Genomic DNA, 23,131 nt, shown 5'->3' on the forward strand with positions numbered 1-23,131 from the left:
CAAAATTATTTTGGCACTAAAATAACATGGTATTTGAGCTAACAACCTTGGAAATTGAGGATATGCTTTGACTGTAAAACTCTCTCAGATATTTGTTTGCCTATCTGATAGGGCAGTGAAATAATGGGTGGTTCTGCCCCTCGCACTTCTCCTGTTATATTCCATCTAGCAATTGTGGTGACCAGGTTAAGTCATTTCATCGTCCTGGTCTGTCAGAAATCCAACCTATCAAAAAACAAAACCAAACGAAACAACCCAGCACCAAACCCATCACATCATTTATTTGAGGAACCTCATCCTTTTGGTTACATAGGGTGCTAACTCTGGTAGTGGGAGCAGGACTAAACCTTCTGGGTTTGGCTCGCTGTTCTGCTGAATTGGAACAGAAATCGTGGCCAGCAGGCTGGGGCTTCCAGGTCTGGGTCCCCCAGTACAAGAGACACTGATACAATGGTGGCCTGGAGCAGAGGGGCTGCCAAGCACCAGGTGTGTTTGTTCTGCCTGCAGAAGGCTGAGGAATGACCTGGTGGTTGTCTTCAGCTACCCGATGGCTGTTTTAGAGAAGGTGGAGCTAGAGTCTTCCCAGGAGTGCATGTTGAAAGGATGATAAAGTAGTGGTTACAAGTTACAGCAAGGCAATTCTCACTGGATTTAAAAAAAAAATAAATAAAATTAGAATGGTGAGGTACTGGGGCATGTTGCTGAGAGAGGCTGCAGAACTGCCGTTCTTGGACGTGTTCAAGATATTACTGCACAAATTCCTGAGAAACTTAACCTAACTTCGAATTTGGCTTTGTGTTGAGCACAAGGTTGGACTAAGTGACTTCTAGAGGTCTCTTCCAACCTCTGTGAGTTGATGGTTCTATCTGACAGCAACTTGGATGTGTGGGGTTGTCAATTCCTGTGGTCATCTTGTCTTCTGGAGCTCTGACAAGTTGTCTCTAATCTGATTTCTGACCCAGTCTAATAGGTTGCTTGGTTAGTACTTCTTAATTGGCATCATTTTATTCGACTTGAGTTAGTGAATGGAGGACAGGAGCAGAAATTGCCTGAACTTTGTTCAACACCAGCCGTGTTAGTTTATCTGGCTGCAGTGGTTAAATTTGATTTGTATTGTGTGTCAGGGAGTTAAAATGAAAACTGGAACTTCAAATTTCAGTGTATAGTTTGCAAGTGTACCACCATCTTCCTTTTGTTTCACAGTTGAGGGAAAAGCTCAGCTAATAGATGTGGCACTGAGTGATGGCCCTTTTTTTAGGGTCAGATTGGTGGGCTTTTCTAGTACATCTTTCTTTAGAAGCAGACTTCACAGAATTACTTTTTTTTTCTTCAATTCACTTCTAAAATTACTTACTTGTAACTAAGGTTTGTTTATTTCAAATGGCCTGAGTTCTAGCTTTCTAAAGGTCTAGGTTGGGGCATAAAAAACTACGTAGACTACTTTTTCCTGTTTATCCCCCATTTGTAGTAGTCTTCTATTCCTGATTTAAGTCTGTCTCTATACAGAGAACTGAGGCAGGAGAGCTGCCAAATGGTTTAGTGCTACAGGCTATCTGAAAATCTCAATCTGAATATTTTGTCAGTGGGAGCTATTGGGTGGATGCCTAGCATGTTTTTTAACGATTTTTTTTTTTTTTTGTAGTCTGACCACTTAGTTGTCTAAGTAGATTTGGGCTCCTATTTTATTTTAAATCTTAGTGTTTGTATTAGCAAAAGTAACTGTACATAGTCTTGTGCTACAGCAGTTACTAATCTTTTTTGAAATTGTGGGTGCTTGTGACCTGGGAAAGAGAACATAATACGATGGATGTTAAATGTTGTTTGTTTCTAAGAGCATATTTGAAACAATGGAAAGACTTTAAAAAATGTTGAAGTTCTGAAGTGTTTCTTCTGTCAGTGTTAGATTTGGCAGTGGTTCACAAACACGAGAAACAATTTGCCAGGAAAGGAGTAACTCTTAATGTACTTCTTGTGAGCCCCATGATTTTTCTGCAAATGTTAAAATCCTATTGTAGGACTTAGAAGGGGGGGGGCTTACTTTGAAGTGAACTACAAGTAGTTATATTCTTTCCTTTTGTGAGGTAGGATATGAAATGGCTATAGGTGGAACTGTTGGCCCGTAAGCAAATATTTTTAAATAGATACAATCGAAAACTGACAGCAAATTTTTTCAGCTTAAGTTTATGCACATCGGGTTTTCAAACTCAAGAAAGGACAACAGTATCACTTCTATAGTAATATGCAACAAACTGACAGGTTTTGAGTTGGTGTTCTGGCTATCTGCAGGACTTGCACAAGTAAATCATTACGTTCTTTTTCCATTTGGATTTTTTCTTGGCTGTGTTACCAAATGTGAATGTTATCACTCAACTCCATAGAATCCTTTTTATTTTAAATGTTGAAATCATATTGTTAAAGAAACCATGTTGGAGGACCAGAAACCTTAAGGCAGATTACTAAACTAGGGAAAATTCCACAAATACTAAAAGCAAGAATCTTTTTCACCTGTTCTTTGTGTATTTTCTAAATATCGGCTGTGGACTGGCCTTAAAGCCTATCCTCTCGTTATTCCTTCTTTCAATTTAGACTGGAAATGACAATTTCTATACTGCACATATATAAATGTATGAAGATAACTTTGAAGGACCAGTGTTAGCTTGCAAGTCATGTTTACTTGTAATATGGTGCGTATGAGTTAGAACTGAAAACAAAATATTCCTTTATTTTTTACATTGTGCATTGATAGCAATTGTGCAACTGTTAATTCTTCTTTGTAGCCTGTTTGTTGTTTTTTTTTTTTCCCCCAAGCATCACTAGAAGGTAGAAATATAAGCATTTTGTATCCTTCTTGGCTTTTATTTAAAACTGTGCATTTGATGTTTTCATTTTTGTTACTGTTTTTAATTAAAATTCATTGCAACATCAACAAGAAATAGAATGGATCTGTGAACTGGAAAGCTTTCTCAAATATGGCTGTAGTTTTATCAAAGAAAAATCTCAAGAAAATGTCAGGCAAATACAGCTATGTTTTTTCATTAAGTGGGGTTTTTTGGTTTGTTTTTTCTCTTGTATTAACTCAGGCTTTAAAACTCAGTACATTTCCGTAGAATTCCGGGCTTTCTTCCTTGTCTTTTGGTTTGGTTTTTGTGTGTGTATATCATTTAAATTTGAATGATCAATTTAAATACCATTACTGCCAGAAAAGTAGAGGTGCTCTTGCAGAGGATTAGCTAATGAAAGAAGTGAAAATTGTTCCTCGCCTGATATATGCTTTGTAACAGCTGTATTTGAAAATTCTCTTATATATAAAGTGGCTTTTTTGTTTATTTTTTAGTAGCACATAAACTGAATAGCATCAGAGGAAGCCTTTTTAAGGAGGATAAAATAAAGATGATAAGATAAATGTAATAAAGATAAGACCCTATTATAGGCGACTTCCCATTATAATTTTTGTGCAGTGTTTCTTAGTACTGCAGTAGCAGAAATCATGATTTCAGTAGTTCCTAGATTCTCCATAAACTATTTTAATTTCACTGTTGCTGACAGTGGCTTGGAAAGCTCTTTATCTCCTTTTCAGTGGTAGCTTTGTATCCTGGTGGTGCTGTTTAATTGCTGTTTCACACAATTGTTTGTCCTAAAAGCGTAACATCAGAACAGTCTAAAGTATTCAGTGGGCTTTTCTATTTGTTCAGTGTTTATCCTGTCAAGCATTTTACCAAAAAGAAGCCCCTGTAGCTCATCAAAATACATCCAACTTTATCTGTAAAGTTAGAGCTTCAGCTGGGAAAACTTCTAACATTCACGACCACATGAAAGAAAGAGCAGTTGACTAAAGAGTGTAAGAATTGTAAAAGTCTAAAATTATTAATTTTAAAAAATGTGGAAAATATTTTTGAAAATAATCCAAGTGCTGAAAGACCTGTAGAAAAATAATGTGCTATTACTGTGCAATAATGGAAAAGTTGTTTGTCATTACTTCGTGTGCAGTAGACAATTTGCTTTTTCGGGTGCTGCTGTATAGAGTCGGTGCACCTGAAGCAGCATGGCAGGGCTCAGGGGCGTTGGAGTGAGTACTTCCCTCGCTGTACACCTCGCTTGAATTCTAGAGTAATTTAACTTCTGCCTGGAGAGGAGCAGTAGCTATAACAAAGCTGTTCTCTCTGCGTATCTTTTCCTTACCTCTTTCATTATCCTAAACAGTCTCTCTCCATGCCATTCAAAATATAAATATTTTCAGTTATTCAATCATTTAAGACAGCTTCCTATACACATTACTGATAAAGTTTTCTTTATGACCTTTGAGGCTGATGGAGGGTGAAATCTTGTTCTTCCTCCTCCTCTTGGTACACCTTTGAAGGTCTCATCTATCAACTTGAACAGAAGGGTATTGCTTCATCCTGCTAGTGTTTATCCTGTATTTGGCTTAACGTGTTCTGTATCGTTAAGAGCATCTTGATCATGTCGTTTTCAAATGATCAGGTATCTTTTTTTGACACAAACATCCTCCACAGCCCAGCAGGTAATAGGGTTCTGAACCAGCTTTTCAGTTTGTTAATTCTAGGATCAACTTAGAAGTAGCGTGGTAAGAATTATGTATCTGAACTGCTGCTATTTTTCACTATCTAAGAATGTTCCTCTTGAGATATATCATAAATATTTTTCTACTTTTAATAAGGAGGAACTACAAGCAGGTCTTAGCTTATTTAATAAAAGAAAACACCCCCCTGCAAAGCAGCCAAGACGACCCCACCTCCCCCAAACCAATTTGCTGGACTGCGCATAGAAGAACTGGTATTGTCATTGTACAAATTGCAGCGCGTTAGGTTCTGTTGACAAAGAGATAAACCTTACCCCTGTGTGAGTGTGTGGACAAGGAAAGCCCACAAGCTCTTCATTCATCAGAGGAACTCTTGAATGCGTCAATCTTTAAGCTTTTTGAACTGTATCTTGAAGAATATGTATTGGGAGGGTTGCCCCCTCCGCTTCTCTAGCTGGCTCAGGAAACACTAAATAACCTGGGGCTGTTTAATGCCTTGGCAAGAGTTAGCAGTCCTGTTCAAGGACACCATTAGGAGTTTTTGGTTTGGGTCATGCATATCTGTGTCCCATGTCATCATTGTTTCCTCCTTATGTTCCCTAATCCCTTCTCCAATTTTAGGAAAGGCCAAGACCCTGTAGTCTGATCTCCATGAGATTTTGGTGGTTTGACAGTCTAAAACTCATTTAATCAGATCACTGAATTATCCTGTAACATTCTGGTTTATTAGAGACAGACATCCTGAATTTTAAAGAACTTGAGAATTTCTGGGTCTCACTTGACTTCGAGACATACATGCATAAGCGAAAGATATTACAGCGTCTTGAGCTCACCCTTTCCTGGGTTTCCTGTAACTTCAAACTTTTTTTTTTTTTTTTGTTCTTACCCCAGATACTTTTTTCCTTTCTAAATAAGGATGAGTTAGGTTATGGAGATGCTTACATTACACTAATGGCAGGCATCTGCTCTACTGACTGCCAGCATATGATTGCATGTTTCTTTGATCAAGATGTAGTTGCGTTGCTTAGATCTTTCAAGTTCTGTTTTCTTTTTAAATATAAAGAGCTGCAAGCTTGTTATTGAGTTGTTGTGTGGTTCTGTTTAAATATACTCAAATATTTGTTCTATTTTAGTTTTGAGAATATACTAATGTTAGAAGGAATGTGCAAGAGTACTGCTTCTATTCAGCAGAACTTGTTTTTAAACATATTCTTTTACTTCTGCTCACATTAGGAACTTTTAATATCTTGTGACTCTTCTAAAGCCAGCAGAACCAAGTCAGACTTTCTAACTTGCCTCATGTGCTTGAAAGCTGTTTCCTGACTTGCAGTCCTGTATACTTAAATAAATCACTTGATTTGATATGCGGGGGCATATCTGGGGTACATACTTTCTTTTGTGGTATCTTCCACTGTTAATGCAATGCCAAGAAAGTAACCTGGTTTTGACCCTCGGTTGAGCTGGTAGGGCTGATAGTTAGGAAAGCTGTGTACTTCCGTGGGGCAATGTGAAAGATGCTCCAATAAACGGAGCCTGCTACTGCGTGGCTGTGTAGCTCTGTGTCAGTATTGGTTGCTTTCAGAGCTACTTATAAAAAAGGGGGAAGGTTGTTTCATCCTTCCTGACATTTTCTGGCTTATAAGGAAGGGGCTACAGAAATAGCATTTCTTTATGTTCTTTTACATTTTAAAATGTAATCTTACAAAGTTTAAATCCGTAACCTGTACATTTTTCCCCACGATTGTTTGTTTGTTCCAACAACTGCATTTCAGGTTTGAACAAGCAAAAGCGGTCATGATAGTGTGTGTATATCTCTTCCTTTTGTAATCTTGTTTAATTATGTCTTATACATATGGGAGTTTTAACTGATGTACCTTGCTGTAAAAAGAAAACAGAGGCAAATATAAATAACCAATTCTTTATAAAACACTTCATGAAACCCTGACTTTTCTGTTGTTTATTTTCAGTTTGTTCTGCGACAGCCTTTCACCTTTCTTCACCTGAATAAGGAAGCAGCTATCCTGAACTGGGATCCTTTTTCATTTTCAATTAATATTCTTGGAAACTATTCAGTGTTGAAATCTATCAGCGCTTGCCAGTGACTTGCATTCTAGTCAACCAGGGAGTGCTGAAGTTCCAGTAAGTCATTAGTGGGCTGAAATTTGTTTCTGCAAGGAGTAAGGAAATTCAATGGGTTTCTGGTTCGGTGGGAATGATGTTATGGTGAAAAGACGTACCTGAAGACTGACGCTTCAGTTGCATTGTTATTATCTATTTAAAGTATGAAAGTATTCCAAGGAATGCTCCTGTTGGTAAGGTTTGTCACTTGAGCGTACACCTAGATGAGGCTGAATTTCTTCAGAGCCCAGGAGGTACTCATCTGCAGTTGGGCTCTTTTCTCGCTGAGTCTTTGAGTAGTGCTATGTATAGTCTGTATTCTGTGACACAGAAGATTAAAACACAGAAACATAAGAGATAAAATAATCTGACAACCTTATATGGAAGCCTTTGGTGCCTTCCCCTAAATTTCACAGTATTGATTGCTGTTTTATAAATAGTTCTCTAAGTTGCTTAGGAGGAGGAGGCAGCTGCTAGGATAGTAGGTAAAAATATTTAGTTGCAGTTTTGCCTGTATAATTTCATAAAATAGATGTCATGCATTTGAAGCGTTAAATCAGCTGAGGTTCATATAGAGGTTTAGCATAGCCTATGATGAAGCTACCAATGTTAAACGCTTTGTTGGTTCTTTTATTTCTGCATTAACCTTTGTACTTGCTTGATAGTTTAGTAGAATCCAGATGATTCTTGGTGTAGAGAGGGACAGAGGCTACCTCTATATTTGAACTCCTTTTTGCATTTTTTTCTTGGTTAAAGTAAGAATTTTATTCGCTTATTTGAGTAGGAAATGAAATACCTAAGTTAAGGGAATATGCAAAGATGCTCTGTTTTCCTTTCTCTTGAATATCCCAGAAAATAATAATGGAGCAGCAAATACTTAGGGTAATTAATAATTTACAGTGTACCTGTAAAACTTATTTTAGCTTTTTGTTAAGATATACATTTCTAATGTATACATCTGAAATAGCTCTACTTCCATCTTTTCTAAGTTTTGTGGGTTTTTTAAGTATAAATATTATTAATTAGCAACAAGTAGGACAGTGCTGGAAAGGTAAAGGATCTTCCTGTGACGGTCCGTGCTCCACGCAATTCAAAGTGGTCCTGTACACGGGGAGGTCTGCTGGTTAGTCTGAACCGAGCTATGTGTGTTGGTTTCAGGTTTGAGGAATTTTACTTCAAGATTGTTCTCTGGTCATGGACTTCAGGGCAAAAGGAAACCCACATAAATGCCTACCCCAGTGCGCCGTAAATGCACTTAACTGTAATATATCCAGTATGTCTTCAGCAGTCTCCTGGCAATGGAGAGTCCGCTGCAGTCATGGGTGAATCAGTCTATAATTGATAAGTCTTTAAAGTGTATTTCCTGTTTGAATTTAGATGAGATTCAAATGTCAGCTGCTGGCTCTTGTACCTTCACTAAGTAGAAAAAGCTGCTAGTGTCAGAGGGTTTTGGTGGGATTTTTTCCTTTTTTTTTTTTTTTTCTTAGAAGTCACATTAAAGCAACAACGTCAAGTATCTTAAGTTTCTTGCAGCAGGGCAAGCTTTTCAGAACTACAATTGTCATGGAATTTTCAAAAAAGTTACTGAACAATGTAACTATCACAAATGTACATATTTCCCTGATGGTCTCTCTCAATGTTGATGGAAAGGCTTTTATGTTATTCTTTATGCCACTCTGGAACACAGGCAGTGAAGTTTAACCTGCTTTCTCTACCTCCCAAGAATAAAATAACTTTTCGTTTGGAGTGTATTTTGCTATGAAGCATGCATTAAAATGTGGTCATATTGCAGGAGTCTTCTCCCACCCCAAGTATGCTTAATTGGCTAAAAAACAATTTATGCCTGTTTCCTCCCTTTTGCTGCTTCTTTCATGAGCCTTGTGCTCATCTCTCTGAAGTGACATGTCTTCAGCAAGTGCAGCAGAGAATCATCACTTGTACTCATCAGGTCTATCTTGGAACGCCCTGTTGGTCCTCAACTTGTAGGAAGATGCTTTAACTTCCGTATCAAAATGTGTCTGAAGGAACATGTCTGTCAGTTAAGTTTGTTAGCATAGGTGACCATTGCCAGAGTGGTTAAAGGTATGTGCAGAATATGCAGTGTGCTGGAGTTCTCAGCAGGCTTAAACAGATGGGTGCTTTTTAGCTCGGGTGGCAGCCACACCTCTGGTGCCTGTAGAGCTTTGTTGACAAAAACCTCTTCCTGGAGAAGCTGTGGATTTAATTTAGCCATTCTTTTTGAAGTCCCTTTTTTTCAGGATGGATCCTATCTTTTACAGTATTTGTTCATAGAAGGTGGTTTTGCTATACCAAGTGAACCTGTTCCCAGGCAGTTAACCAGAAGAGATCCGTATTGTTCTCTGTAAATGGCCTGTCACCAGTACTTACCACTTCATTGTGGGTTTTCTGGAAAAAAAAAAAAAAAAAAAAAAAAAAAAAAAAAAAAAAAAAAGAGGGCACCAGTAGTCCCTGTGCATTTGGAGAAGAGAATTTGAGATGAGATGAACTGGAATTCTTTACCGTTACTTCTGAATATATAAAGTGGTAGGAAATGCAAGAGGCCAGATGAGATATTTAGCTAACTATACAGCATGTCCAAGAACTGGGTGTTGAGTTTTCCTGCCCTGTGTTTGTCTGTGGGCTTCATATCTATTCTGTATGAAGTATTTTTTTCACAAATCTGTCATTAGAAATCTTAGGTCAGGTTGAAAGGGTCCATCATTTAGTGGCTAAAGAACTGCAAGCAGTATAACATTCTAGTGTTCTGAATGTATGATTGTTAGTCTTAATAGCTAAATGGCTGAGGATTTTTGAGCAGCTTACCCACGTGTATTACTTGCTATGTGATGCAGCATTGCCTTACTCTAACCCGTTAACCTCCGCTGGAGTCGTGGTGGCCTGAGTTTAGACTTGCAAATGGAGTTCTGTATCATCATGCAAGGGATAAAGGATGGAGATTCTTTTTATGATCACATCTTCTAAGATCCTAATGAGTAAAAGTATACCTTAGCAGTATCCAGTTTGTTTTATTACTTGGGATTTTTCTTCTAAATCTCCTAGTGGTTGTTTTTCTGAAATAACAATGTTTGAAGAAATTTCGGAGACCAAGTATGCAGGGATAAGTCCCTAGTGCAAACTTCTCAATAGAAGACTTCTGACTCCATAATTATTATAGCTTTCTTTTGAATTGCCTTTTTGAATTTTTTTTTTTTAATGTGTAACCTCTTTTGTGAAAAAAAGACAACTTGTGTTTTCTACTAATAGTATTCTGTTTAAAAATACCAGTCTTACTGTATCAGGAAGAGTACTACACTGTGGGTTTTTTTTTAAACAGATGAAAGAAAGTTCAGTCTGCTTGAGATCAGATACAATCAAACACTACCAAGGTAATTTCATATGGGTTTCTGTATTATGAAGCACTCTTACCCTTTTTCTTCTATGTAGAAGGGTTTTTTTGTACCGTTGTATTATGAAAAATGGTAAACTTCTAGTTCTGTATCTTCTCTGCCAAAGACTTACAGTTATTTCTGTAACATCAGTTAGTTGTGGAAAGCCAGAACATCCCTTTAGATAACCATGTGAACCATTGTGCATTAGAAGAATATTGGATTATGATTTTCTGAAGTTTTATCCAAAAGGATTTAATGTCTAGACCACAGAAATACCTAAATTTTAGATAGTACACTTGGACCAAATGAATTCTGAAGTTGTCTAGAATAGTTTGAAATATTTTTATATGTCTTTGTTTTGTTATACAGTATTGTATAGTTAGTGACTTTAAAGCAGGAGACTGGATGTAATGTCTTTTTATCTTTAGCTAAAAAGGCTGCAAAAGGCTCCTGTGCTTGATTGTCTCCTCTAAGGACTTTTTTGGGGAGTTTGGTTACTCTCCAAATGTCCTATCACTATTCCACAGAAATGAGGTGGTATTTTGGGGAATATGGATAGGCCTACTGGGAACCAAACTTCATGTATTTATATTTATATATGCTTATATAGATGATTGTTAACAGCTGGAATCTCCAAAGGATGGCACAGATCTTTTGCAGCATTCTAAGCCACCCCATCTGCCTCTTATTTGAGCATCGTTGTAGTCAGTTTTTCCCAAAGCAGTATTGATAAGTCATAACCAGTCTGAAGGAAAAGGACTTTGCAATACATTTTAATGAAGTTCTAGTGTTGATTAAAGTATGACTAATCAGTTATAGAAAATAAAATATGCATTGTGGTTTTTTATCATCAGGGATTACATCAATGGGAGGCTAAATTTAGGGTTTGGTGTATAAATACGAACGCTCGTCTCTGTTTTCTTGATATGATGCACACTGCATGAATTCCATCTAAATGTACTTTCCTTGCTTTTGTAGCCACTGCCAATTTTAAGATTTAATGATAGTTGACTGATTCTTTCATTTTACTTTATAATGGTGGAAACAAATGCAAATTTTAAGGTTTATATGTTTTAGCAGAACTTAAACAGATTTTATTGAGCAAGGCAAGATTCTGTGCTTTTGTGCCTCTAATGCCAATATGACTTTGTTTTCAGTACTGGCCATTTAATAGAATATGTGCATTTTTGTAGCTCCAGGGGGAAAAAAATGTTCAACTCTGTGCCAGCTACTAACTTCTGAACCTTAAGGTTTCCATACTCTTTTTAACTAGTTCTCATCTTGGACAACTAAAATGCATGATGACTGACCTTCAACTGTTTTCTGTGTGTCAGGTCCAATAGGGGAAGCCATTTGTACTTTGAGTGTTCTGTTGTGAAAGACCGAGTTGTGACAGAGATGTAGGTGTTTATTTTGCTTTTGGGGAGGAACACTTTTGAACTAATAAAGAAGTGTTTTTATGATTTTTAGAAGAACGTTAATTGTAAGGGCTCTTAGTACTTAAAGTCTGTTTAAACTGCCAAAAATGTCCAGATATGTTTGTATTCTTATAGCTGAATGAAAAAGTAATTTTTTGAGCTCCAGCACATGTTCCCCCAGGAGTGTTATTTTACTCTCTTGAATGTTAGAGTGTAGTCCACATGATTTTCTCTAGGAAAACTTATGTACCTGATAAGTCTGCTCATGGTGACAGCCTTTAACCATTTGGGGAGGGGGATGTTTGAGGTGTCTCCTGATTTCCTTAAAGATGCTGTCATGCTTCCATGTGTTCAGAGCTGTTGAGATGATGGCTCTGACTTAGCGGTTTGCTGAAAGCAGTGATCTCCTTGAAAGGTTTTCTCATTCCCAACTATGTGTTCTGTCACCTGTGTTTCTTGTCAGAAGTTACCAACCCCACAAGCTGTGTTTAATATGATTCTGCATGGCTATGTGTATTGGGTTTGCATGGCAAGGTTTTGGTAGTGAGAGGCTATAGGGGTGGCTTCTGTGAGAAGCTGTTAGCAGCTTTCCCTGTGTCTGATAGAGCCAATGCCAGACGGCTCTGAGACGGACCTGCTGGTGGCCAAGGCTGAGCCCATCAGTGGTGGTGGTAGCACCTCTGGGATAACATAGTTAAGAAGGGGGGAAAAGCTGCTGTACAACAGCAACAGCAGCAGGAGAGAGGAGTGAGAATGTGAGAGAGCAACAAGCCTGCAGACGCCCAGGTCAGTGGAGAAAGAGGGGAGAAAGTGCTCCAGGTGCTGGAGCAGAGATTCCTCCGCAGCCTGTGGTGAAGACCGTGGGAGGTAGGCTGTCCCCCTGCAGCCCATGGAGGTTAACGGTGGAGCAGATAACCAGCAGATAACCACCTGCGGCCCACAGAGGACCCCACACCAGAGCAGGTGGATGCCCAAAGGAGGCTGTGAGCCTGTGGGAAGCCCAGGTTGGAGCAGGCTCCTGGCAGGACCTGTCACCCCGTGGGAGGGACCCCACGCTAGAGCAGGGGAGGAGTGTGAGGACTCCTGCCCCCAAGGAGGAAGGAGCGGCAGAGACAAAGTGTGATGAACTGACCACAACTCCCATTCCCCGTCCCCCTGTGCTGCTCGGGGGGAGAGGGTAGAGAAATGGGGAGTGAAGTTGAGCCCGGGAAGAAGGGAGGGGTGGAGGGAAAGTGTTGTAAGTTTCAGTTTTATTTGTCATTATCCTACTCCAATTTGATCAGTAATAAATTAGACTAATTTCCCCAAGTCGAGTCTGTTTTGCCTGTGATGGTAATTGCTGAGTGATCTCCCTGTCCTTATCTTGATCCAGGAGCCTTTTGTTGTATTTTCTCTCCCCTGCCCAGCTGAGGAAGGGAGGGACAGAGCGGCTTTGGTGGGCACCAGTTACTGTTATTATGGTTGTTTATTGCTTTATCCAGCCAGGGTCAACCTACCGCACTTTAGTTCAATTTAATAATGAAAGTAACCAAACATTAATCCTACACATGTATGCAGGTATGTAAGTCAATGTGATAGAATATTAGTGCAGTTTTGGGATCTTTTGTTCTATAGTATTTTGATAATGCCCAAGACCATGGGATTTTAAAGCATTCCTGAAAACGTTTCTCCCTGTTTGAATTACTCTGTAAAAAGACAAATTGAAGAAATACTTGACCTTTTGCAGGAATCTTAGGGGGAGGAAGAATAGGATCACCTATCAAAATGGGGTCTAATATGTCCTGCGGCACAGGCAGAAGCTAGATTTCATTGGCTCTTTTGTCAGAGAGAAATTGAAGTCTGGGCAGCATTCCCAGGATCAGTATTATGATAAGAATGCGCGCCTCTGGGTCTGTGTGCCAAGTGATCAAATTTTGTTCTTCCATCCACGCGAGGCAACCTATTAGCCAGGTGGCCAGTAAGACCCAGCGAGGGTCTGAAGCACGCTGGGAAATTTGCCTATGAAGTTTGCCTCATGGCTAAACAGCATGGATATATGCTGAGAAATGTTTTGAGAAAATTTTTGAAATTCGGGAAGGCTTGTGAAGTCAATGGTATCACAACTAGCCTTATGTTTTCAGGGATGTCAAATGTAGCAGAAGACTGTTGATTGTGGGGCCAGTCTGTCTTCAGTATCCTGACAGAAAGTTCAGATGGTGGATGGAGGAGCTTTGGCTTGGGTGTCTTCAAAGTTGAAGTAAAACAATTGAGTTCTAGATCTCTCTTGAAAAGCAAAAGTACTTGTCAGAGGACTGTTTTGGGTACTTGGAGAGCTGCGGGATATGATGAAAGGAGCAGTTGCACAGCAAAGGCTTTAGCCCAGTTGTTTTTTGACAAAGCTTGGCAAGTCAGATTCTGCCTTGACCTCTCCATGCTGAATGAACTGTCTGGCTTTGATGTGTCACCAGTGCTGCAGGCTGATGGGGTTGCCTTTGAGGGTGGCCTGCTATATAACTGCCTTTATTTTAATAGCGAGCTCTTGTCAGATTCCTTTCAGCCCCAAAGTATGGAGAGTCAGCTGATTTTTCAGCTTCACTGGCTCATTGAATGAAAAACATTTAAGTCAACTGAGAGGAACACTGCGGCTGCACTGGGAGCGCAGAGCCTGCTCTCACAGCACAGCAGGCTATGAAGTCCTTCAGATGATGTAGCTAGGTATGCCAAAATACAATATTCAAGATAGTCTCTAAGAAATCAGGAGGCTTAAACTCTTTCTACTATAGGGAATTACATCTGCCAGGACAAAGTAAAAGCCAAGGCAGACTTTCGTTATGGGTCTAAGGAGGTTTATGTCTGGATTCTCATGGCCCGAATAATGAATTCCTTGTGTCAGTAGATGCTGTGGAGAGTATGGTGCATTGTGATTTATGCAGATTCATGTCATTCTGCAAAATGCATCCTATCTGTCTGGTACTGCACAGTCCCACCTTGCTCAGGAATTTGTGTTCTAATACTTCTAGATATAACCTGGGGCAATGATTTTGCAGGAGCTTGATGGTGTAGAACACTTTGTCTTATATCTTGGCAGGAAACTCAGATGATGAAAACAAATGCGTAACAAGGGCTGGGAGAGTACCTAGCTGTGAAGCAGTATTGGTCCTTCACATCTTACCTCTGCGGGGTGTCTTCTGTCTCTGTGAGCTTGCGTGGTTGTAAGCCCTCGCAAGAAGCAGTTCAGCTTGTTCTAGGGCACAGATTCTCTCCTCCTGTGTAAAGGGACCAAAGGATGCGACGTGTGAAGAATCCTCTGATACCTCCCGAGTAGAAAAGTTCTTCAAGGACCTGGAAGAGCACCTATCCCTGTTCAAAAAAAAAAAAAAAAAAAAAAAAAAAAAAGTCAATGTGCCAGGCCTAGTCCATTGGTTTAACTTCCAATTAATAATGTTCGTGAAATAAATAAAAATTCTGTCTCAGTAAGAAGAAAGTTGCATGCCTCTGATAGAGAAGTTTTTCCTAAAAAGAGGGAGACCTGACTTAAAGAAAAGCAGTTTGTTTGGGGTTTTTTGTTTTTGTTTTTGTTTTTTTTTTTAAATTACAGATTTGTTCTATATTTTCTGTCAGACTGGAAAGGTCAATCAAGAGATTTTACATTAGTGGCAGCAGCGCTCGTTATTCTGCCTGCCTGCACAACCAACCAGCCAGGTGAGATTAGTACTTCAATTGACTAGTTGATGTTTGTCTGTATTATTTATATGTGATACTTTGTTTTCATCAAAGTATTCCAAGATAGTATTTCTGAAGTTCTGTCAACCTCCCCACAAATGATTACAGATTTTTTTCTGCCATAAAGGATCTATGCAGTAATCGGTAAAGGCAACAAAGCCTAGGCTTTCCAAGAACAACCCGAAAGGGCTAGAAGGATCAGTGGTATCCTGAACTAATTTTAGAGTCTTGACCAGATATACAGAAGGGCCAAACCACTGTAATACAGATGTGAAGAATAGCATGACATGAAGTGCTGGAATATTGTATTATTCCTTGCATTTTCAGTACCTTGCAAGAATAACTTGGTGATTATCTATTCAAACTCAAGGGAATGGGGGCATAAAAAGCATTTTTAATATCAGCTTTCATGTAGATATATTTTTATTTAAGTGATTTTGAATAATTTTGAACTGGCTTACCTCAAGGATTGGACAAATGTGCTTGAACCATATTTCAGGCTTTTATTTCCTATCTTGCTACTTGGTGACCAGAGACTGGAAAGTGATATGCTAGCTCATCCAGTTCATTTTATTTCATATAACTGTCTCATTGAATTTGGAAGGGCTGTTTGTTCAACGAGATGTTCTTGCCCATATACATTCACTGTTCCACAGACAAAACCGCCAAGCCCCAAATGTGCTACAGGCAGTATGATGTTTGCACTTTCCAGCATGCTGTGGGGTTTTTCTCATGTGTAAATTTTTTGAAAAGGTTTTCCTTAAGAAATTCATATCCCTGGACATGAACTTTGAAGTAGGATTTGGAAATTTGGCACGGCTGCTTTCCCTTCAAAATTCCAATCAAATTTCACAGCTATAGTAGACTTCTAAAAGCAGTATACTCACTATTTTTCAAACTCTTTCTAGTTTACAGCAACTCTGGCTAAACCAGGAGGGGCAGTCATGAGACTGTTGACTGAAGTATCTTCTAGGCTGCCGCCTGGGCCTGCAGTGTATTTTATGTACATTGATTTCTAACAAAAAGCCTTTTGTTTAGGGCTGTCTCTTACCCAAAAATGAATAATTTTGCTCCTGAAGCCTCTCCCATCTATGGTTAACAGAGCCATCAGCTGGCCGGGAACTCTGACACTGCATAGAGACATGTTGCTAGCACAACCTGCTTTTCTCCTTCTCCCCTTTCCTCCCACCCCAAATCAGATGCTGAAGGTTATTGCTCAAGGTTTTGGGTTTTTTTCCGATTTAACTGTTTGCCTGTTATCACCCTAGCCCGTGTCTGTGACATGATCTGAATTTACAGGATCCTAATACCAGTTCTGTTTCATAAGTTGAGGTAAAGGTGTGATTAGCTGAACGGTTAACCCTGCAGAAGCAAAGTGCTGGTGGCTGGAGGAAGTAAAAGAGCAGGAAGCTGGAGTGAATGGAGAAGTATTTAACCCATAGTCTGTACCAATGAGTCCTTGTATGATCATGGACTTAATTGCAATTGAATTAACTGTCACGTTACTTTAATTAAAGTTACTTTCCAAATTTATGTTCCTTAAATACATATAGTTTTGCATTTAAAATACATACCTGAGTTAGAGATGTCTAATAGCACGAAGATTTGCTATTTGCACCCTTCTGTTTCCGAAAGCTGTGGTAAGTCAATTTTCATTTAAAGGTAAAGCCCTTCTGAGCATCCTATCTTCCTGCAATTGCAGATTTCCCATGTGCCAACCTTTCCCTTCTGTTTCTGGGCTAAAAGCTGCAGTGCTTATTCAGCTGTAGGTTTGTGAGGGTACTGGATGTGTATGGTCACATCATGAGTGCCCATCATCTACTTCTGGTGTCTTATTCTGCTGTGAAATTTCTAATTCACACTGGAGGAATGAGTTATATATCCCACTCACCCCATCCCCCAAATTAAAGGTAGTTCTCAAATTTTGGCATATTTCCCAACTGTAACAAGTAGCAAGGACCTTTGAGGAGGAAGACGCAATTTAAGACGAACAAAGTAATGTGGCAGAAAACTGGTGAGGCCATTGGGGCAGATGGGGAATGAACTGGAGGAACAGTGTGCAGGAACAGTCAAGTGCCAGGAATGTTTTTAGTGTCTAAAGAAGAGACAGGTGAGGGAATGAGTTGGATGTGACGCTGGAACTGGAGGAACTGGAGTTACTGAGGAGGGAAGCACGATCTAGAGATAAGTGGGAAGACAAGAAAAAGGAATCCACAGCCTGAGTACGGTTTCCTCCTCGGGGTGAGTCAGTCTGACTTGAGCTTTGCCATTTCAAGTCCCTCCTGTCTGTCTGTCCTGCTGGTGGCTGTTGGTTTCTGCCTTGTGCTAGCAGGGTAGCAGTCCCCCCCTGCCGAATGAGGCTTAAAGCAGCTCGTTTAGATACTCTGACTGTTCCCTGGGGCCTGCAACGGCAGAAAATGTACAGTTCTCTGCGTTAGCTAGGTATTTAGTGTATTCATGTAATTCAGATTTTTTTTTTCCCAGGTAAGGTGCTGATATTTCTGAGTTAATAGTATATGAAATTCCTGAATTTAATCTTAACACTTAGAAAAATTCCCAGATAAATCTGAATTTAATATGTAACTAGTGACAAGCACTGTGAGGCTCTGCACTTTCAAATTTGTTTGTGTGTCTCGTAGTCATTGTAGTAGACCAAGTTCTAATACAGTGGAAGTGGAGTTGTGCAAATAATTTATTCATAGTTTTATTTTTTTCTTTATAGTGCTTCTCTGGAAGATGCCATCAAGAACGGCACTAAACATTTTGAAAAAGTAATCCATTAATAATTAAGCATTTTGAATAATTGTATAAAATAAATATTTAAGTCAATTGATTTTTATAAAATTAAGTATGCTCTTAAGTGGCATCTCATGCTGATGAAGAAATAGTAACACAGTGAGGTCACTCGCATAAATTAATAATTATCATTAACTTCATTCCCATCTCTGGCAGAGGTTTTGTAGTTCCCCTTTTAAAAAAGGGAGAGATGAATTTGGAACTGACACAGAAGTTCGGTAAGTCATAAAAGAGGCTGTGTCCACACTACCAAGCAGTGTGGTGTAATAGGATCAGATCTGTCAGGTGCTGAGAACTTGGCATCCATGCCATACAGGTTGTGAGGGTTTCATTTCAAGCTGGTCCTCGTCTGATTCTGTGGCTGGATTTCTGTTAGTGGTTGGAGCAGGTACAATGCACACCTGAACCTCATTCTTGGATCTAGTTTTATTCAAAAGAAATCTGGTTCATGTACTTGGAGACTACTTTGCAATGTAAAGCAAAGCAAGGAAAACGGAGTTGTTTGGGAGATGGATTTCAAAAGCACAGTCCTGATTTGAATTAACATGCTAATGTAGACATACCTTGAGTCATGCAGATCAGGAAGTTCACTAAAATAATTTTGTTTGGTAAGAGAGCTTGGATATCTGATACACGGGAGTGGGATCACTAAGTGCAACGAATGCTTGCAGAAATTAACAGTTACTAAGAATTTCATCAATTTGGGAGTTTGGAAAAAATATCAGGAGGACATAGTTTTAAAAACAAAAGACCAGCGTTGTTCAGAAATGTCTTTACCCTTGTAATTCAGCCTCCTTAAATAATACAAAGTTGCCTTTGTATAAATCAGATACTAGATACAGGGGGATTGGAGGTGGTGTAAAAACAGAAAGTACACCAACTTTTTTCTGTTTTATAGCTGTTTCTTTTGGAGTCCAACAGAAGATGAACTCAAATTCCTTGGTTAGAGAGAGAGATGGCTATATCTTGCAGGCTCTTTACATTAAAAAAAGCAAAAACAATCTCCACAAGCAGTTTTGCATGGCAAGAATGTTGTTTTCAGTTCTACCATGGAAGAAATAATAGTCAAGTGTCAGCCTGTCTGCTCAGTGGAGACAGTTGTCTTTAAGAACTGGTGCTATCTGATATTCAGGATGGTTTCGGGTTACCATTTTACACAAATTTATTATTTATTACCAAGACTATTAAACCTTAGTGTGTGAGGAACAGTGCTTATAAATGGACATGGAGTCAGAAGTATTCTGACCTTCTTGTAATGGGAAAGGTCTTTACGGTGCTTAGAAAGGAAAAGAGAAGGAAACTGAGTGCTGAAACTCTTCGTCTGCTGGAAATCATGCAGGCACATGGTTTGCCCATCCCTATTGCCAGTACTTTTGGCCCTGACATTTCAAAAATAAGTCATTACATCTCTACACTATAAGACTGGTCATATGGTTTTTTTTAACAGTCTAGCTGGATTACTGGTGTTTAAGCATTTGTGTTAATCCCAAGGTTGTTTGCAGTCACAAGAGTGGAACTTGATAAATATGATAAAATTCTTGTATAGAATCATCGAGGTTGGAAGGGACCTTTAAGATCATCAAGTCCAACTGTTAACCTAACACCAAGTCCACCACTGAACCATGCACGATCTTTTTGAAATCTCTGGGTAATGACAGCGTTCTGAAATTGCGACACTGCGATGAAATGGGAAGAGTTGGCAATTGGTGGCATATGTTCAAGCTGGAATCTAAGTAGTAAAGCTGATAAGCCCAATTTAGCTGTCCACAATGCATTTGAAACTTTGGGACTTGACATACGTCAGGCTTGCTCACAGTTGTTACAGTGCCAGGTAAGAGCCTGTGCCGTGCTTTCCTCTAATGCTTGGGTGTATACCAGCTCAAAAACACAAACAAAAAATCAAACCTGCCCTATTGCCAGTACTTTTTTCCTAATTCTTGGCTTGCTTTTTCTTCCCAGGAGTAATGATGCCTGTGTACAGCTAGAATAAACCTAGAATAAAATACAGATTATTTCTCAGTATATTGCAGTGCCTTGTGCACTGGAACTAATGAGGTGACAGCAGTGGATTTTTATTGCGAAGCTGCAGTCTTACAAAAGATTCTCCAGTGCTTAATGGATTGACTTGTGCATTGTTTGTTTGTTTTTCCCATTGGTGTCACCAACAATGTGTCCTTCCTTTAGTCTGCGAACTGTTTAAAAAAAAATTAAATAAAAAATGGGAGAAACCTGGTATCTGGAGGTTTGCAAATCTGGCTGGTATAGACCAGATGAATGCAAGAGTTATTGGGAGAGATCAGAAAGGCTTATTTTCATAGGAAGACTATCTCCAGAGATTTTTAACACTCCTCCTCCCTGACATCACTGTTCATCTAAGACAAACCTGTATTTAAACTAAAGGATAGAAATGTTTTTTCTTTTTTTATTTTTTTTAAAGTACATAACTGAATGATTTAATGATATAATATAAATTCTCATATGAAGTCAAATTCTCTTCCTATTTTACAGATTAATAGAAATATGCATTTCCATAATATCACCTTTGAACTAATGAAGTGGAAGTACAGATGAAAGCAGTCTGGAGGAAGCTTGAAGTACAATACAGTTTCATTCCGTTTCCTAATTCTGAGGTAAGGTTAATGCATGCAAAATTCTATTTCAAGTATTTCAGGTATAAAAAGCATATGATATGCAGCCCCCATACCTTTCTTATAAAAATTTCTCAGCCTTCAGTTTTATGCTGGTGACAGTCTAATACCATACTGAAACAGCTGTTTGATCTACTGTCTGTCCATATTTCAGTTATGAAAAAGGACAAAACAGCATCAACTACACAGGCATCTGTTGTAGAAACACACATTGGAAAAAAGTTACCATATGAGACAAATTTTATTTGGCACAATCTGTCTGGTCATGGTTATTACTAATGCTTTAGTTGTAATAAAGGACTGGTAACACAACTAAGTGACGTGCCTGTTGGGCATCTTGTGTTCTGGCACAGTGTTTGATTGGTACAAAATGTTATTACACTGGGGTTTTTTATCACTGCTGTTAATAAAATGTTATGGGGGCGTGTTCCTTACTAAATTCCACTGCCTTGCTATCTTAAAGGCATTCCTGGGATTGATTATGAGCGATGGGGAAGTTTCGTTCATAGTTTGCTGCTTTGTGGTGTCTGAAGCTTTTTTCCTTAATGTAACTAAGAGGCTGAGTAGAACAATCCTGAAATGTCAGATTTCTGACGTATTTCAGAATTCTCTTCTGCAACATTACATCTGTTTAAAAAAAACCAATGAGCACTGGCCCTCCTACATGTAGCTTTTCACTGTTCCAGTTTTGCTTAACTGGAGGTGAGGCTATGCCCACATGCAGTGGTTTTGAAGCTGTGATGCTCTTGGCCCTTCTCTCGTTTTCCCATTTGGGTAGAAATGGGGTCTCTAATAGGTGCGACAGCTTCAAAGACTTACACTAGGAGGTTTCACCAGTCATCACCTGCTGTCTCAAAGGAAGCTTGCATCTCACATTATGTTATCTTGCAGATTTTGGCCACTGTTACAAACAAATGTTGAACCCCTTTTCAAGAAAACAGGAACTTTACTTACAACAGGACTGGGCCTCTCACTTACGGAGATCAGCCAGAGAATCTTAACATACACTTGACATTTGTGGATTTGACTGACAGAAAAGCATGTGTCCTCTTTTGGAGGTCAAATTTTAGTGAAACAGCTCTTAGGGGTAAGATCAACATTGAATTCAGCTAACACATATCTTATCTTTAGCTGACTTATTGCTCAAAACCTGTAATTTTCTGCACACCATAAGCAAATTCACAAAGCTATGAAGTTGGAACTCATGTTGACAAGGGCAAAATTTGTAGTCAATATACAGCACTTGCAGTGAGGAAGATCGTAATCTGGTCTAGATGCTGAATGCATGTCTTGCTCATGCATGTTAGCTTCTTTCACCTTCCTGTTATACTCAGGTTATTTTTATGCCTGACAAGAAGACAGGCAAGTACTGTTTCTTCTCATTCAATCACATATTCCTAAAAAGATGCTGGATAATTCAAAGGACAGCTGTACTAGGTATCTTGCAAACAAAGCAACAGCTAGCATAGATTTAACATACTTGCGTACTACTCAAAAGCAAAGGACTTGGGAGTCAGTGCTGAAAATTATGGACTTTGCACTGACCTAAAACCAAGAACTAATTTCCTCCCCTTTCTCCCTGAGGTGGGGAGAAGGTAGGTCATTTCTCCTCCAATGAGAGAGACAGTTGAACAGTAAATAACAGTTCTTAAATTGTTGATCAATAGAGGATTTTGCTGATGAGGCACTGTCTTGAAAGATCACTCTTTTCTCCTTTGTCTACGGGAAAGAACAGTTTATATTCTCAGTTTTGTAATTACAAGAAAATTTCAAAATGGACATTAAGCGTTTGGGGAACATGTGCATGCTATTAGAAGACTGTGTACTTTAAGAGCTATGTGTAGCATTAAATAGCTTGACTAACCTAGATGGTCTGCTGTGGACACAACAACCATATCAGCCATTCAGAAGAGCAATGAATGGGCTACAGTGAAGGATAATTTGTGTTTGTGTACATCGCGGGGGTTTTTAGGATTAGAGGATGGTAGAGGGTAGACAATGGGGCTTCATAAAACAGTTCTTTGATCGCTCTGCCCTCTGTTCTCAATGGTCCCACTCCGAAAGCATTTAGAGTTGATGCAGTATTTAGAGAACTAGTGCTGTAAACTTTATTAATGAAAAATCTCATTCCTTTCATATAAGAGATTTGGGGGAAGGGTAATGATTGAGACACCATGTATTGGTGAGCTCTCTGAATAAAGAGCACCAGTAAATGCTAATTAGTGCGTCTTCGAGGTACCATCTGTATTTCCCTCTTTAAGTCTTTCACATAAGTCTTTCAAATGCTATCCTGAATTGAAATGAACTGAAAAATGGGTGGATGCCTTTCTGTTACACAGGAGGAAAGAGAGAAGCTTTCCGGTGTCAAGTGGCAGGGCATAAGCATATGCAGTTGGGTTGAAAACATTCAATGCAGTATTATTTTAAAAAGAGAAAACCAAAACAAACCCACCACCCCCAAACCACCTTCACAAGTTATCTTTTTTCCCCTTCTTGTCCATTGTCTTTTTAAATAGTAATAAT

General features: G+C 39.0%; 1 protein-coding gene across 1 annotated transcript in view; it reads left to right on the plus strand.

The window, feature by feature from the left end:
• The first annotated feature begins 20,468 nt into the window (after positions 1-20,468).
• Positions 20,469-23,131, plus strand: part of BMPR1A (bone morphogenetic protein receptor, type IA) — a 46,644-nt gene continuing 43,981 nt past the window's right edge. Inside the window, exon 1 of the mRNA XM_009893031.1 lies at positions 20,469-20,595. The gene's annotated coding sequence lies outside the window, so the exon portion shown is untranslated. The remainder of the gene's footprint in view (positions 20,596-23,131) is intronic.

This window comes from Charadrius vociferus, unplaced genomic scaffold, assembly GCF_000708025.1.
Source record: "Charadrius vociferus isolate BGI_N301 unplaced genomic scaffold, ASM70802v2 scaffold429, whole genome shotgun sequence".
In the NCBI taxonomy this organism is placed as follows: domain Eukaryota; kingdom Metazoa; phylum Chordata; class Aves; order Charadriiformes; family Charadriidae; genus Charadrius; species Charadrius vociferus.